Source organism: Aphis gossypii, unplaced genomic scaffold (assembly GCF_020184175.1).
Source record: "Aphis gossypii isolate Hap1 unplaced genomic scaffold, ASM2018417v2 Contig00404, whole genome shotgun sequence".
NCBI lineage: Eukaryota > Metazoa > Arthropoda > Insecta > Hemiptera > Aphididae > Aphis > Aphis gossypii.
This window is the reverse complement of record NW_026083094.1, coordinates 83,018-98,867: the sequence shown is the minus strand read 5'-3', so window position 1 is coordinate 98,867 and position 15,850 is coordinate 83,018. Positions and strand designations below refer to the sequence as shown.

General features: G+C 26.5%; 1 long non-coding RNA gene and 1 pseudogene across 1 annotated transcript; one reads left to right on the top strand and one right to left on the bottom strand.

Annotated features, from left to right (window-relative positions):
- Positions 1–1,851: 1,851 nt before the first annotated feature.
- On the bottom strand, positions 1,852–2,937 carry LOC126554036 (uncharacterized; annotated as a pseudogene).
- A 6,662-nt stretch (positions 2,938–9,599) lies between these two features.
- Positions 9,600–10,848, top strand: LOC126554037 (uncharacterized). Its single transcript, XR_007606600.1, has 3 exons — positions 9,600–10,098; positions 10,221–10,690; positions 10,755–10,848. It is a non-coding gene; the product is annotated as an uncharacterized LOC126554037 (long non-coding RNA).
- The last annotated feature ends 5,002 nt before the right edge of the window (positions 10,849–15,850 follow it).

Here is a 15,850-nt window from a genome sequence, read left to right as displayed (position 1 = left end):
TAATAAAATAAAACCAACTTTAGAACTTTTACTTTAGGTTAATGGTTATATCTGGTGTAATCCATGCATTTGTATTTTTTTATGACACAAGTATATGTTTCTTTTATAGCATTATGTGTTATTTCAGGTTTTGTGTTTATTTTTCTTCAATGGAGTGATTTGTTATTTTAATGTTATTCCAATTTATGTTTTCTACATAAATGTCTTTATTTATGTTTATTAAATATTTTCTAATCTAGTAATGACTTTACAAAACATACGTTAAACCACAACATTTAAAAAAAATATTTTTTAAATATTTTAAGAAGGATGGACGTTCAAGTTACATTAAACATTTAATTGAATGCTTATAGAAAATAAATACCAAAAGCGCTTATTATGTCCATGTTGTGAAAATCACCTAAAAACATACAATGAATTAGAATCACATTTAAGCACAGAACATTATGTTGAAGTATAAAAAGAAAAATTTATTTTTGAAAACATGACATGTAAGTTTCACTATATTATAATTTCAAACAAATTGAATGTTCTTAAAAAATATAAACTGATTTTTATAGTATTTTTGAACTGGAAACAAAGTATTGAACAAAAGACTCAAAGTCAATATGTGGTGCTTATGGCAGAAAGAGAAATAAAAAGCAAAAATTGTATTCGTAAAGAATATTTTTGTCATAGATCATATTCCATGCGATCAAATTCAGAAGAACGTAAAATATCTATGAAAAGTTTGTGAACAAATAAAATAGGAGCTGTCTGCCCATCTAGAATGATAGTTGATAATTTAGAAGAACAAGTAGAAGTGACTTTCATTTCTAAACATATTGGACATTTGTGTGAAGTTATCTGGACAAAAATACCAAAAGATGAACGATTTAAAATAGCTGGTAAGACAAGAAAAGGACATATTATATATAAACATGACATATGTACAGCAATTTTGATTAGAAATAATCTAAGTTTTAATTATATTTAATATGATTTCAGGGAAACTAAAGCAAGGTGTAACTAATGAACGAGTACTGCGGGACATCCGTGACACAGGAGATGCTACCAACTTTGCACGTATTCATTATGCTGATAAAAAGTACTTGCACAACGTCCGACAAAATTTTAAAATTGGTATGTCAAAATTCCATTCAGATGATAGTATCAGTGTCTATGAATTATGTAAGCATGAAGATCCACCTGTAATATACTATATCAATAATAATCAAGAATTTGTTTTAATCATCATGACTCCTTTTCAAAAATCTATGCTAATTGAACATAGTTCAAAAATATGTGTAGATGGTACCCACGGTATGAATTCTAAAATGCTAAAAATTCAATTGTTTACATTATTAGTGATTGATGAGTACGGAAATGGAGTACCTTGAGCGTTTTTTTTTGTCAAACAGAGCAAATAAAGAAGCAATGAAATTATTTTTTAACAAAGTAAAAGAAGTAATTGGTAGAAGTATTGAATGTACAATTTTTATGTCAGAAACTAAATATGAAACAAATATGTATTTGTCCAAAAAAAAAAAAAAAATGTAATGTAAGTTTTATACATATTGTTAAAGAATAAAAATTATAATGTTGAATTATTTGATAAAATAAAAGGAATACATTGATTATAATAAAAGTTTAATAACAAGTCTATATTTGTTGACCAGGCATCATCTTTAAAAACTTTTAGCGATACCAAAGATTTAGTTGTCCAAATAATAAGAATAGTAGATGTTGTTTTTGTCATATACATTTGTGTTTGAATTTGATCATAATATAGTTGAATAGGATTCAAAATGAAATTATTACTAGCAATATCAAAATTAATTATATAATCTTTAGTTTTTGACAGGCAGTCTTTTAAATCTTCATCCATATATTTATAATGACATTTTATTTCAATACAACTCATTGAGTCATCATCAAAAATTAGACCATCTGGACTGGATGCTAACAACCCAGACTCATGTAACCAAATTTCAGTTTTTATAACTTGCATATTATATTTTTTTTCAAATTCTTGTATTGCATTTATTTCATGTGTCTTACCCCATTCAATTGATTTCACCCCCTCAACACAATAAGTACCCCATAAGTTTTTAAATAGTGAAATAGGATAACGATTTATTTTTATGGACTGAAGAATTGTATGAAAATTATTTGACGTTAATCTAAACTTTCGATAAAGGCACCACTTGATATTTTCAGAATGGCCAACAGTTTCTGATGCTATTTTTTTTATATTATCAAAACTTACTTTAAATACATCTAACATCTATTTATAATTATGTGATACTCGAAATTCTTCAGAATGTATGAAATGGTCCAACTTCAAAATATCACTAAAATCATTATATTTGGGTTCTGGGCTTAATAACCAAGTAAACCCAACATTTTTTTCCATAGTGACCAACTTGTTATAGCATATACCCGCAAAATATACACCTGAAGTATCTTTTATAGCTTTAAAATCATTTGGATACATTTCATCAATAGTCTGAATATCTTCACTATCTTTTGTACCTTTTTTCGACCAACTACACGAAACGTCTGTAACAGATATATTCTTGTGTCCATGAAGGAGCAGAGACACCATATGATGACACTTAGTACGACCAGTTGGACAAGTACTAGTAGCATAATCAATATCACTACCTTTAAAGAATATCTGTATATTAATAAATAGTAATAATAAAGAGTAAGTATTTATAGTATATAATATATAAAAATTAAACATATTATGTTCATATAGAATACCTACCTTAACATCATACAGTTTGTTTTTCATACTAGCATGAACTTGGCCACTTAAAATCCCAACATCAGACAAATAATTAAAACATACCACATGACCACTTCAAATGAATTTTCTCACTTCGAGAAAATCTTTTTGTCATAAATAAAGTTAATTATGAAAGAAAGCTTGATTATGGTATGCGAAATCATATTTTTAAATTACAAGAAAAAAATAAACCTACTCCATTTAATCAGGTACTTCCACAAATTTTTTCACGAAGTTGAAAGTTTTGAGAACACAAAGTAACAAAAGTCAAAAAATAAGAATCTTCAACAATACATCAACTCCTAAATTATGGATTAGGGTAGAAGAGAATTACACACTTCTTACAACCTCATCAGAAATTAAAAAATTAAAACTTATTTTACCAAAGATAATGAATAGTTTATTTTAATAAAATTCAAACATATAATGGCACATATTGGGTACACTTAACTTTTATTTATTGAAGTAATAGCTGATAGGTAGTTTCTACGCAATATTGTTCTGCTTCAATATTTACTTTTATAAAATTCAATTTTCTCCCGAATAAATACACCAATTTTTAAGGTTTTTGAATTAAAATTTGTCAAAACATATATATTTTAAATAATGAATGGTCATTAGGCTAAGAATTGAACAGAAATATATTAAAAATGAATATCTAGTTCAAATTATTTCTTGCCTATGTAATTTAAATGGGGTGAACCGTGATAACGGTTTGTTTTGAACCGTTCGTAATTCTTATCACATATTCGTTATCAGACTATTGGTTCGTATTGTACCGCAAAATTATTGAAAAAAGCGAACGCATTTTGAATTATTAATCATAATGCAATGTTGTTATCAATCGTGATTTGCGTGATTCACTTTGAAGCATCAGAACCCATGGCTTATCGAAAAAAAAGGTTCCTATCATATTGCCAGCGGCCACTTTTCATTCACCCGACTATAGTTATGCGGGTCTAGTTCGTTTTGCCGCCATACTATTCGCTACTACCGTTTCGCCGCCGTTTATTTCGCTGCCGTTTTTTTCACCGCCATCGTTTGGCCACCGTTTATTCACTGCCAGATTATTAACAGTGGTCCATCTGAAAAATACTAAGTGATACCTACATGACATTGAGGCTTGAAACCACTACTTTTTACATCTGTTGATTTTGATAGTTCTCCAATTTCTTCTTCAAAAATTTTGTTTTTTACAATAATTTAGCAGAAATATACTAATACTACGATTACCTGTTAATTTATAGTTATTTCTGAATGAATCACCAACAACGTTATATAGGTACCCTTATAATTAACCCACTGTCTGTATTCAAATTCAATATATCTAAATGTGTACGCTACATACACGAGATTTGTATTTGTATTATACGAGTATTAATATGGAATCTCTGCAATATATATATATGTAATATATATTACCAGTACTAGTAATAAAAAACTAAATCAACGTGCAAAATTGATGAGCAGTTGCTAGTTTCAAATATTAATTCTACCTACTTACTTACACACCGTTACCGTGAATATTAATGAGTTGAAAAAAAAAGAATGATTTTTGTATACAATGATTAATCATTGAATTTTAACTTAACACCTAACCATATTTCTAACCTATGATCTTGTAGTAACGAAATTGACCTACTCAATATCACTCGATGTCATAAATTATGTATAGAAATAACTATATACTACTTCAACAGAAAATGAAAAATTAAAATGAATCTTAATTATACTTTGGTGAGTCAAAATGTCCAGTAGTTTTCAAAAGCGTCACGAAAAACTCTAAAAATTAATGGAAAATGGAAAATTTTACGCATAATTAGTTTTTCGACAAAATCGATTTTTTTGTTTTGCAGTAACTCAAAAACGAATAATTTTAAATACTTGAAATTTTCACCAAGTCTTTATATTAGCGTTATTTATTTACGATTAAATTTTCAATTTTTCTAAGTCTTTTTATTTGAAATGCCAATAAAAAAAAATTAGCATTCAAAAAAACCCTTTAAAATTTAATAGAAGGTTTATTATAAGTTGTACTTATCGTAGTAAAAAAAAATCAACAATCGTTAGTCACAATTTTTTTAATAAGCATTTTAAGTTCAAATGTTTACGAAATATGTTAAAATCTCGAAAATTTTCAAATAATTTTTAAATTAAAAATTCATAAAATTATTGTGATTTATACCTAAGGTTAGAAAAAAACCAATACAAGGTTCTCCGTTACTTTTTCTTCAAATAATTGTAAAAAAAAACTCCAGAGTCAATAAAAATTTCAGAAAAAATTGTATGAGCTAATAATATAATATAATATCCTACTAATTATCCTAGACTGACAAATCATCTCCATTCGGAATCGTTTTTCGTATACAATGATACTATGTACCTGCCATTGCATTCAAATTTAACACATCCATTATAGTGACCTACTCTCCATCTCTACTAAAAAGTAGAGCGATACCTATTTGCCCAACCTTTTTTAGTTTAAATATGGAAATTTTCTTATAAATTTTAATTATTTAAAATAGTAAATACGTTAAAGGCAAATCAACGTTAATATGTTATTAGTATTTTCGTTTTGTTGTTGTTTTTGATTATAAATAATTCAAGAGTTAAAATTACTTAGCCTCTCCCCCATAAAAAATCCTGGTTACGCCTCTAATGAGGAATATGCAAAAACCCAAACCATTGAATTATTTTTAAATAAGGTATGTTTTTACATACAATACAGTTTTTAGTAACCTGGTCATTAATTCAATAAATAAGCTGCTTACTTACTCATAATAAATATATATACATGTTACTGTCACACAAAAAAAAACTAAAATCAGTATAATAGAAAGCTTAAAAAAACAATAGGTACACCTAGGCGACTAGGGCGGCTCTGGTCCCAGAGGCGGGTTTGGAAGGTCAACACTCAGTTGAACCGCAGTTTTTTTCTCAGTAATATGTGGCCCCTCAAAATTACAAACTACATCAATATCCAACGACCCGGCAGGGTCGCGCTAAGTATAAAAAAAAAAACGCCTTAAAATGAACGCATCGGCAATCACAACGCGCGACAACTGCCGGGTATAATTACAGGAAGCATCTGAAATCACGAAAAAAAATAGTTGACAATGCATACCTAATTTCTTGTACAATAATTTAGTTTTACAATGCACCAATCTTATTGGAAATGTTCCGTAGAAGTGCATGCTGCACTTTTTAATCCGATCTGAACATTATAAATGGAGTTATAGCCAAATATATTATGAATTTTTATGGCAAAAAAAGAAAATGTTATTCGATAATATTCCCTGCGGCCCGCATGAAGTTCCCCGCCCACTGAGGAGATACACACACACACTTACCGTACGCGCGTGCTTTGTCACAGCGCTTGCGGTGGCGGTGTTTTCAGTTAATACGTAACGGCTCGCGTATATTATCATTTATCAATATTGTTCTTTCAATATATAATGCTACAAGTATTACTCTGGTCCAACAATTTCCAAAATAAAATTAATAACCTAATAATTAATCAAGTTCCAACTACAAAATTAAAAATTAATTCAATCTATTATCGAGTGCATTCAGTTATATGTCATCATGGGGAACAAATGACCGAGGGCCATTATACAAATTTAATAAGGCATCAAAATAATTGGGTAAGGTGTAATGATACTCAAATAAAGTATGAACGGTGGCCTCGGGGGGGGGGGGGGGGGGAGAGATATTTACATTATATTAATGGAAAAAAATAATTAAAAACTTAAATGTTTGATATATAATAATACATATATGACATTATAATATTTAATAATAATGATTACAACAACAACAACAATAATAATAATAATAATAATAACATAAAAAAATTAGTGATATCCCAACAAAAACACTACGCCAAACTCCGTGTAAAAAAACGCTCAGTATAAAAAAAATCCACCTCAAAAAGTTGTGATATCATTTTATAGCTATGTATAAAATATTTAAACTATATAGGAATAGATATATTATTATAATTTATGTTAAAATTCATTGCTTATAAATTGAACTTAGCTGGTGACTTTAAAATTATAACACTTAATTAGTAATTTATAACAATTAATTTATATAACACTTAATTAGTATCACTCATTTTCAAAGATAACATGTATACTCAATACGAAATGAATTCTCATGAGTTTTAAATAATGTCACCAGCTGAAATATTATGAAATATTATAATAATTTATTTATATAATAATATTAATAATAATAATTTATAAAAAGTACACTGACTCAAGAACATTTCTATAAAAATATAATTATAAATGTACAAGTATATTATGATGTATAGAAAAACGTGAAGACTAGGTATTGAAGTATAAATATCGTGTATGAAATGGTGCGGCCGGTGCCGTCCCTAGACAGTTTTCAAGGGGGCGAACCTATTTTTTAAATCAATAACTACCCTATACGTATTTTTCAAAAGTTTGGGTGAACTTAATTCAATTTTACTGACTTATTTTTTTTTATAATGTATTTACATTATAAATAAGCTTATGTAAAATTATATTTTATAATTTTATATATTATAAATTGTTATGGGGGAGGTGAACACTTCTTCGCACTCCCCTTGGGAACGCGCCTGCCGCCGCAAATCAACAATAATATAAAATACCTAAATTCGAACATTCGTACGGTACGCGCGGCTGCCTTAATCTATACCACGATGTAGAGAAGATAAGGTGATACCACTTCCCTATCTCACAATGTAAAAAAATGGATGCCAAAATGTACGGCAAACCAGGAGTTCGGAAATCTCTCAACAGAGTACGCCACTATTCGCCCGGAGGCCTATTTTATTTTAAGTTGTTATACGAAAATATATTATTAGATATGTTTATAATATGAATATAAAATAGGTGGAATATAGTATTATTTTATAGGTATAAAACAAGCTAATATGCTATTATGTTAAATAGGTATAAATACTGTTATTGAATATTAATTTAAATAAATAAATACAATTTTCTAATATTAGTTTATTTATTTGTAAATACTAGTAAGTAGTAATAAAATTAGTTACAAAGCAATTGAATGATCATGATTCATGGTTTAGATAAGATAACTTACTATAACTTTGATGATTTTAAACAACATTAAAGTTTGAAACCTTGTTTCTATATTCAGTTGTCAAAATAAAAATAATTTAACAATGCCGAAAAAATGTTATGTACATGGGTGTTAAACAGGTTATGCTAGTGAGTCAAAAAAATTAAAATTGAGTAATGAAAAAACCACAACATTATTTAGTTCACCAAAGGTATTTAAATTGTATTTATTTTTCAAGTTGATAATTTATTAGCCCTTCTAAATATGTGTGTGTTGCTATGTTATTACTTATATAGATTTTTATAAATTGAATTTATAGAGATTTTCATTTAAAATAGGTATACAATAATATTAATATACCAAAAAATTATACTTATTATTGTGTTTATAAAATCATTTAATATAAATTATAAATCATAGGATTGTCATAGGATGATAAAACTCGAGAAGTTTGGAATAACAGTATTCCTATAGATGATAGAAAATTAACACAAAAAGACCTCGTAGTTCTCAATATTTTGACCCTGACAGTATTATTAAATATGATGAGTTTATAATAAGTGAAGGTGTAGTAGAAAAATTAAAAAGAACTACTCCAATTTTAAAATCTGAGGCAGTTTCAACAATTTTTCCGGGTCTTCCAAAATATTTGACCAAAACTATTGCAAAACGTCCAGCACCAAATTTACGACCACAAAATTCTGGAAAAATGAAAAAATAAATTAATTAAAAATATTTAATAATGATACTTCTGAGGATTTACTAGTTTTATAATTTAATTAGTTTATAATTTTTAAAAAAATCTAGCCAAGGAATCAAAATTATAATATATTATATAATAATGATGTACCTGACCAATAAAAAAGAATATTTTTAATTTTATAATTACTACATTTTACTTACACATTATAATTTTATTTTTAGATAACTATTTATACTTACTTAATAATTGTTAGTTTTTCATTATTTTAATAATTATACAAGGAACATGTAAAAAAATGTTTATTTATTAGTTAATAGGTAAGTTATTGATATATTTTAATATTACTTATTTAATGTGTCACCTGACTGACTTATTGATAAATACAGGGTGATTCTTTTAAGTGGGTACACTAATTATCTCGAAAAGTATTAACTTTTTTTGAATTTTTTTTTTTTTAAACTTCTATGTTTATGTTTTTCTAAAACCGTATAATATTTTAATTTTTTTTACCCTTATATTTATTGGTGAAACCACTATCAACTTTTGATTTTCAAATGGTAACATATAATAAAAATATTATGAATTAATAATCCCATTTTTATTGTAAATTTACGCGTTAAAAATTTTATTTTTCGTTGATTGGTTCGCGAGATACAACTCCTCAAAGTATTGGTGGTTGAAGCCATTGAAGGAGGTGTTATAGTCGGTAAATGCAGCATTGTTTATACATCATGTCTTCATTTGTAAAGTCCAGGAGCTATAATTGATAAATTCGATACCGTACGACCTAATAAGTATCAGTATTGATAACTGTTGTACTTTGTACCTGATTAATTGAATGTCTTATTAAACCTATATATATATATATATATTAAATGTATATATAATATGCTAATTTGACCATAAAATCTACGTTTTGTTGAACTTGGCTGTTCGCATCGAATCCCCTCCATTGTTTTCATTACATGACAATATTATGACATCATTACGACGCGTATACCTATTATTACCGTACAATGATAATAATATTACCAAAACTTTGGCGATACCTTTATCATTATTTATGACAATAATATCATTGATTAAAATATATGATATTAATTAATTAATGATAAATGATAATATCAATAGAAAACCTCGTGGAAAACCAATCAGTATCAGTTGTGATAAACTGGAACTTAAGTTCAAAGTAAAAAGTAAATTGTAATTTGTAATTATTTTAAACCATGTGGCCAGCTGCATAGTGCTTATTAGTTATTACTTAAATAATTAAATATTAAATGATTTAAATGTATGATGTAATTAGTAATTAAACTAATTATTGTATGTTTTATACGTTATACCGTTAAGTATACTAACAGTTTAAATTTCTTTAATAACATAATAATATACTGAAGTACTTAACGCAATAGTTTTTGAATAATTAAGTTTGTCGAAAAATTTCCATTGATGACATCGTAATTTGTGATCTATATTATTAAGTGTGGCGTAAATTTGATAATACCTACCACTTGGAAAGCACAACATTTGTACATACAATTTATTGGTAAGTTTTTTTTAAATAAATAAAATGTATAGGTAGAAAAATAAATTTGATTAATACATTAATTTGTGCATGCAATATACAATATTACATATTAACAGTTTTTAATTAAATTTTATTTTCAGTTTAATCAGTTTTGTTCATTCAGTTACACCACCAAATGTTATTCAACATTTGATAACACAAAAGTTGTTTTATTCTAAAAATTATTAGCTGACACCATAGCACAAACCTAATACAACATAATATATTATTAACCCTATTATTACTTATTACCATCTACTCGGACACAACAAGATGGCTGCGAGGTGCCTATCTATTTATACCTACAATATACTTAAAAATATAATGTTCTCTGTTCAGAAGTACTTTTAATTTGCATTTATTCAAATTTTGCATTCTGGCATAGTAATTATTATTAAGAACTAACATTATCCGTATTTACTACAAAAATACTTAGTCAGATGGTTTGAAAGATAAATAATGAAATCACATAACTTTCTACCTCCAAATTTGCAAATGAGAACGATGATAAATCAAAATATTGTTTCCAATATATAATTTTGATAGTTGAAGATACTATAAAATTAATTAAGTATGTAAACATATTTTTTACTGTTAAATTATTTGGTTATATTTATCCTTTCTTAACTTATTAGATATTCAACTACTCAAGTTAATTTCAAAGAAGTTAAAAAATCAAGTCTGACAATATGCATTCCAGAAGAAAACTAATTCCAATAATATAGTAAACTAAAAATATGTTAAATGAACATTTTAGATACTAATGTATTTTTTTTTTAATTTTAACAAATATTATACAATCAAGTTAATTAGCTAACAACATCAAATCAATCATAAATGTGTGGTAAATTGTACGTTTCTTTAAAAATTAAAAAACAAAAAATCATAGATTGTTCACCTTTATTATTATATATGGAATTATAAAATATTATCCTTAAATAACCACTTTGTTATAATATTAGGTAGGTATGTCTTAATCCTAATGTTTAGGTATCATAAAAATATTTTTATTTTAAACTATGTATAATATTGTATATTGTATTTAATGTTTTGCAACTGAATAGTTCCTTCTGTTTGATTGGTGTTGTTAGCTATTTAGGTATTACCACCTACTAAATCAAAATAAAGATTATTAGTCCCACTTTTAAATTTTACTGTATTTTTTTAGTTAGGGGTTAAGTTGAGTTTGCTTCTATTTATTGAATACATGTTATGATCTTAACTCATATTTTGCATTTTTGCATTACGAATATTTTGATTTGACTGTATGATTTAAATTGGAATAGACTTATCATAGTCCTGAGCTTTTAAATTATGGTACAATTTTAAAGGGCATTTGTCTAGCAGGGACTCTATCAAATTTTATAAATATTCACCACAGATACCTGTGCATTTATTTAATAGTAGTAGTAATAAAGTCAATCAATTTCACTTCTACTCCTTTATTACTTACCTATTAATTATTATAGTTATTACTTATTACATACTTCTCAATTTAAGCCAATAACTATAATGTATTATAATAATGTTGCCATGTAGCACGAATTAAGATGTATCTCAATTCGTGCCATGTAGGAACGCCTAATTGCGATAATTGAAATAGAATTTTTATATCGTTGCAATAGTCAATTATGGTGAACTGTGTATTAGATTCTGAACAAAGTGAAGAATGTATTTTTAAATGGATTCTTATTTGATTTTATGATCCTAAAAAAATATATCTTAATAATATTAATGATGAAATGTATTTCATACCTAATATGTACATTGTACAATGTATATTTACATATCTTAATACTGTGGTGGATCACTTCTAGTAAATTGGTAGATAACCTGCTATACAAATGCCTTTTATAGTGATTCATAATAATAGTAATATAAAATGGGGTGATTTCAGTCATGATATATTGAAATAGGTAAGCTGTTTTCCTGTATATTACCTTATTGTTTTTAATAATATTCATAATTATATTATTAAAATAATCTTAAAATAAAACATTATATAAATTTAAACTTGAAATATTCAGCTATTCGTTGTCTTTCACTTTTAAATAATTTGAAATTATTTACCTAAGTGGTTTGTAATATTATAAATATAATATTGGGTAATATGTAGGATTTGCAAATTTGAATTAAGTAAAATAAGTGAAAAAAAGTTGTACAATTAGTATGCATTTAAAAAATACAGTATGCTAGATGTTAACTTATAGTTAGGTACTATTTTATGTATATTTAAAATTAAAATTATTGACTTGTTACAGTTATCTCAAAACTAATGTGAAATAGTTAAAAAAAAAAAAAATAATTATAATAAACCTATGAAAAGGTAAATTATAAAAATAAGACATGTCAGTTATATGTATGTATGTCTACTATACAAGTTAAAGTAAAATTAAAAATTAATATTGTATTGTAAAAATATAGTTAATAAAATAATGTTAAATTGTGAAAATAATATTTTCAATATGGCTGAAGTCACCTCATGTTATATGAATTTAATTACATTTTTAGATTTCTATTAGTTGTATCATAAGGTGTATAAAATAATTTCTTAGGTAGCTTTATGTGCGCCTCTGAAGAGATTTTACAAATGAGTAATGAGACCCTTCAATTTGTCATACACCATCTGAAATTTAATTCAGCATACAGGTATTATATTATGTTATTAAAAAAAAAAAAATGTATCATTTACTATGTAATTATTTATAAGTTTATTATTTACTAAGTTTTATAGCTATTAAGTATGTTGTATATACTTATATATCGTTCAAACTACAAGATAAATATAAAATTATTTTGTTCAAATTGTATTATGGACAATTTTATAAGATCTCAAACACAATAATTTATTTTTAATAGATTTTGATGTTTATTATACCTAGTATATATTTTTTATGTAAATGTATGTATACAGGGTGTCCCGTGAGGATTTACCCATTGCGATATCTCCTGAAATAATGGACATATCATAATTCTGATTTTTTAATAAGACTCACAGGAATAAGAACTACAAATATTTTATGTTTTAATGTATTTTAATGTTTTGGTAAAAAAGTTAAAAAATATATTTTTTTATTTAATTATTTTCAAAAAAATCGAAGATAGCCATTTTGTAGAGTTAATTTTTCTGAAAATATTGACGTTTCAACATTTTGATTTCATTAATTTCCTGATTTTTAATATTTTTTCTAGTTTCTAGAAAAACAGTGAATTATTTAATACCATAGTGGTAACAAATACAGATAACGAGATATCGCAATGGGTAAATCCTCACGGGACACCCTGTATATGTACATTGTACATATATATTATATATATTATAAAATAGGTACCTATTGATTTTTATTATATTTTTTTGTTATTCATTGTTTTTACTATGTGTACATATGTGTGAATATGTAGGTATGTAGATAATTTTAAATAGGTATACATATATTCCAAAGGTGTATTAAAATAATAAAATGTTATGATTGTAGGTTATAGTTTATTAATAAAATCATAAATTATTGTATTAATAAATTGTTCATCTTATTCAAGTTATCATTAATTATATACTTATATCTTACGAAAATACCAAAACCAATATACCATTGTGATGGAAACTATCAAAACTATTTGATGTTAAGTTTCCTTTTCATTTAAAGAGTTCGAATTAATCGAATTCCTTTTTTTTAGAAATAAAAAATGTTGTTATCATTTGAAATTCGAATTAAGACCCTTATCATATTTATTTTAGTCATATTTTTAGTTAAAAAAAGGTAATTAATTAATTTAAAATTATAATATCTATTAATTGTTATTCTATAATCTATTCCATTTTTTACTATTATCATACAACATTAATAATATCATTCACAATATCACAGAACAATATTATTGAAGATAATAATTGATAGTTGATAGAACTATCATAAATTCGTGACAATTGCGCATTATTATCACCTAAATATAAGTATTTAATATATTTTACTTTCTGCATAATATTATAATCATATAACCATTAACCAGTCACGGACTTATCAAGGTATACCTTAATCATTAGTGGTTATAAGATATAATTATGTGGTGTCGTGGTGGTACCATTTTAATTATACTCTATGATTTTAATTTTTAAATAATTATCTGTGAAATTGTGATTAAAATAAATTTGTCATAATATATTTCCAGTTTTTCATATATCATTCTTGGGTAATTTGGTATGTCCAATTAGTCGATAAGTTGATAAATAATTAGGATTTAAAGTACAATGGTAATCATTAATTAATTGTTATTTATTTTGATACCTATTAACCTATTGGGTTCAACGATATCAAATTTATGACTAGCTCCTGGTCTTTACAATATTATTGAAAACATTTTGAAAACCACCAATACTTTGAGGAGTTGTATCTCGCGAACCAATCGACGAAAAATAAAAATTTTAACGCGTAAATTTACAATAAAAATGGGATTATTAATTCATAATATTTTTATTATATGTTACCATTTGAAAATCAAAAGTTGATAGTGGTTTCACCAATAAATATAAGGGTAAAAAAAATTAAAATATTATACGGTTTTAGAAAAACATAAACATAGAAGTTTAAAAAAAAAAAAATTCAAAAAAAGTTAATACTTTTCGAGATAATTAGTGTACCCACTTAAAAGAATCACCCTGTATAAATATAAGTGAAATGTAAATATTAGGTAGGAAATAGGAAAGAATAGTAGGAAAAGATATTTCTATTCCATTATTTCAATTATTGAAAATAGTTCTTACTCAATAAACATATTGAAATATAAATTATAAAACAATAATTAGTCAGTCAGTCAGGTTCAACACTAGATAAGTTTTAACTTCAAACTCTTACGTTATTTTATAAAGAAAATCCTAAATCCTACATAAACCTCATGATTTTATATGTAACAAAAATGAAAAACAGGCCTCCGGGCGAGTGGTGGCGCTACATATCGCGCTCCCGCAGTACTATCAAACTGCCGTCCTAATTTGCATCCGGAATATTTACGAGTGGTATCACCTTGACACGGTCGTGTCGCACGAATACCGCGATCTCACCCGCTAGACCCCCTTGCCTAGGTATCACCACTCGTTCGATAATCAATCGGGATACCCGAGCGATTAATCGAACCAGTTTCTGAGTCGGCGATGAGCCCCGAAGCTCCCGCGGCGTGGGTGACGACCACCGAGAGCTTCGGCGGCGTTTTTGTCTATCGTTAACCGTTGTTACGATCGATCACCGCCGCCGCCTTTCTATCGGAAGTCCGTGCGTTTTCCGCGACTTATTGCGTATCTCACTTGTTGGTTGTTATTCACTTCGTTTTCACACGAACGTGATTTTTCTTGTGTTATACATATTATTATTATTATATATATATATATATATTCTTTTGTTCGTCTCGTTGACTTTGTTCCCGTTGGGACACGTACGTTGTGTAAGCTGTGCCTTCGGGTACCATTATCATTATTATTAGTATTATATTAATTCTGCCTTTAATATCGTATATACTTTTTTTTTTTTTACTTCGCTGTTCCTTTTCCTATTATTAGTTACATTAATTAATATATTATATTAATTTGTGCTACGTGACAACCTTATCTTCTCTACATCGTGATCTATACAAAACATACACAGGCTGTTGTTCACATAAATATATAGGTAACATAATGCATGATGAAAAAAATTTGGGAAATATTATTGAATTAGCTGATGAAAATTATCTGGTTTACTAT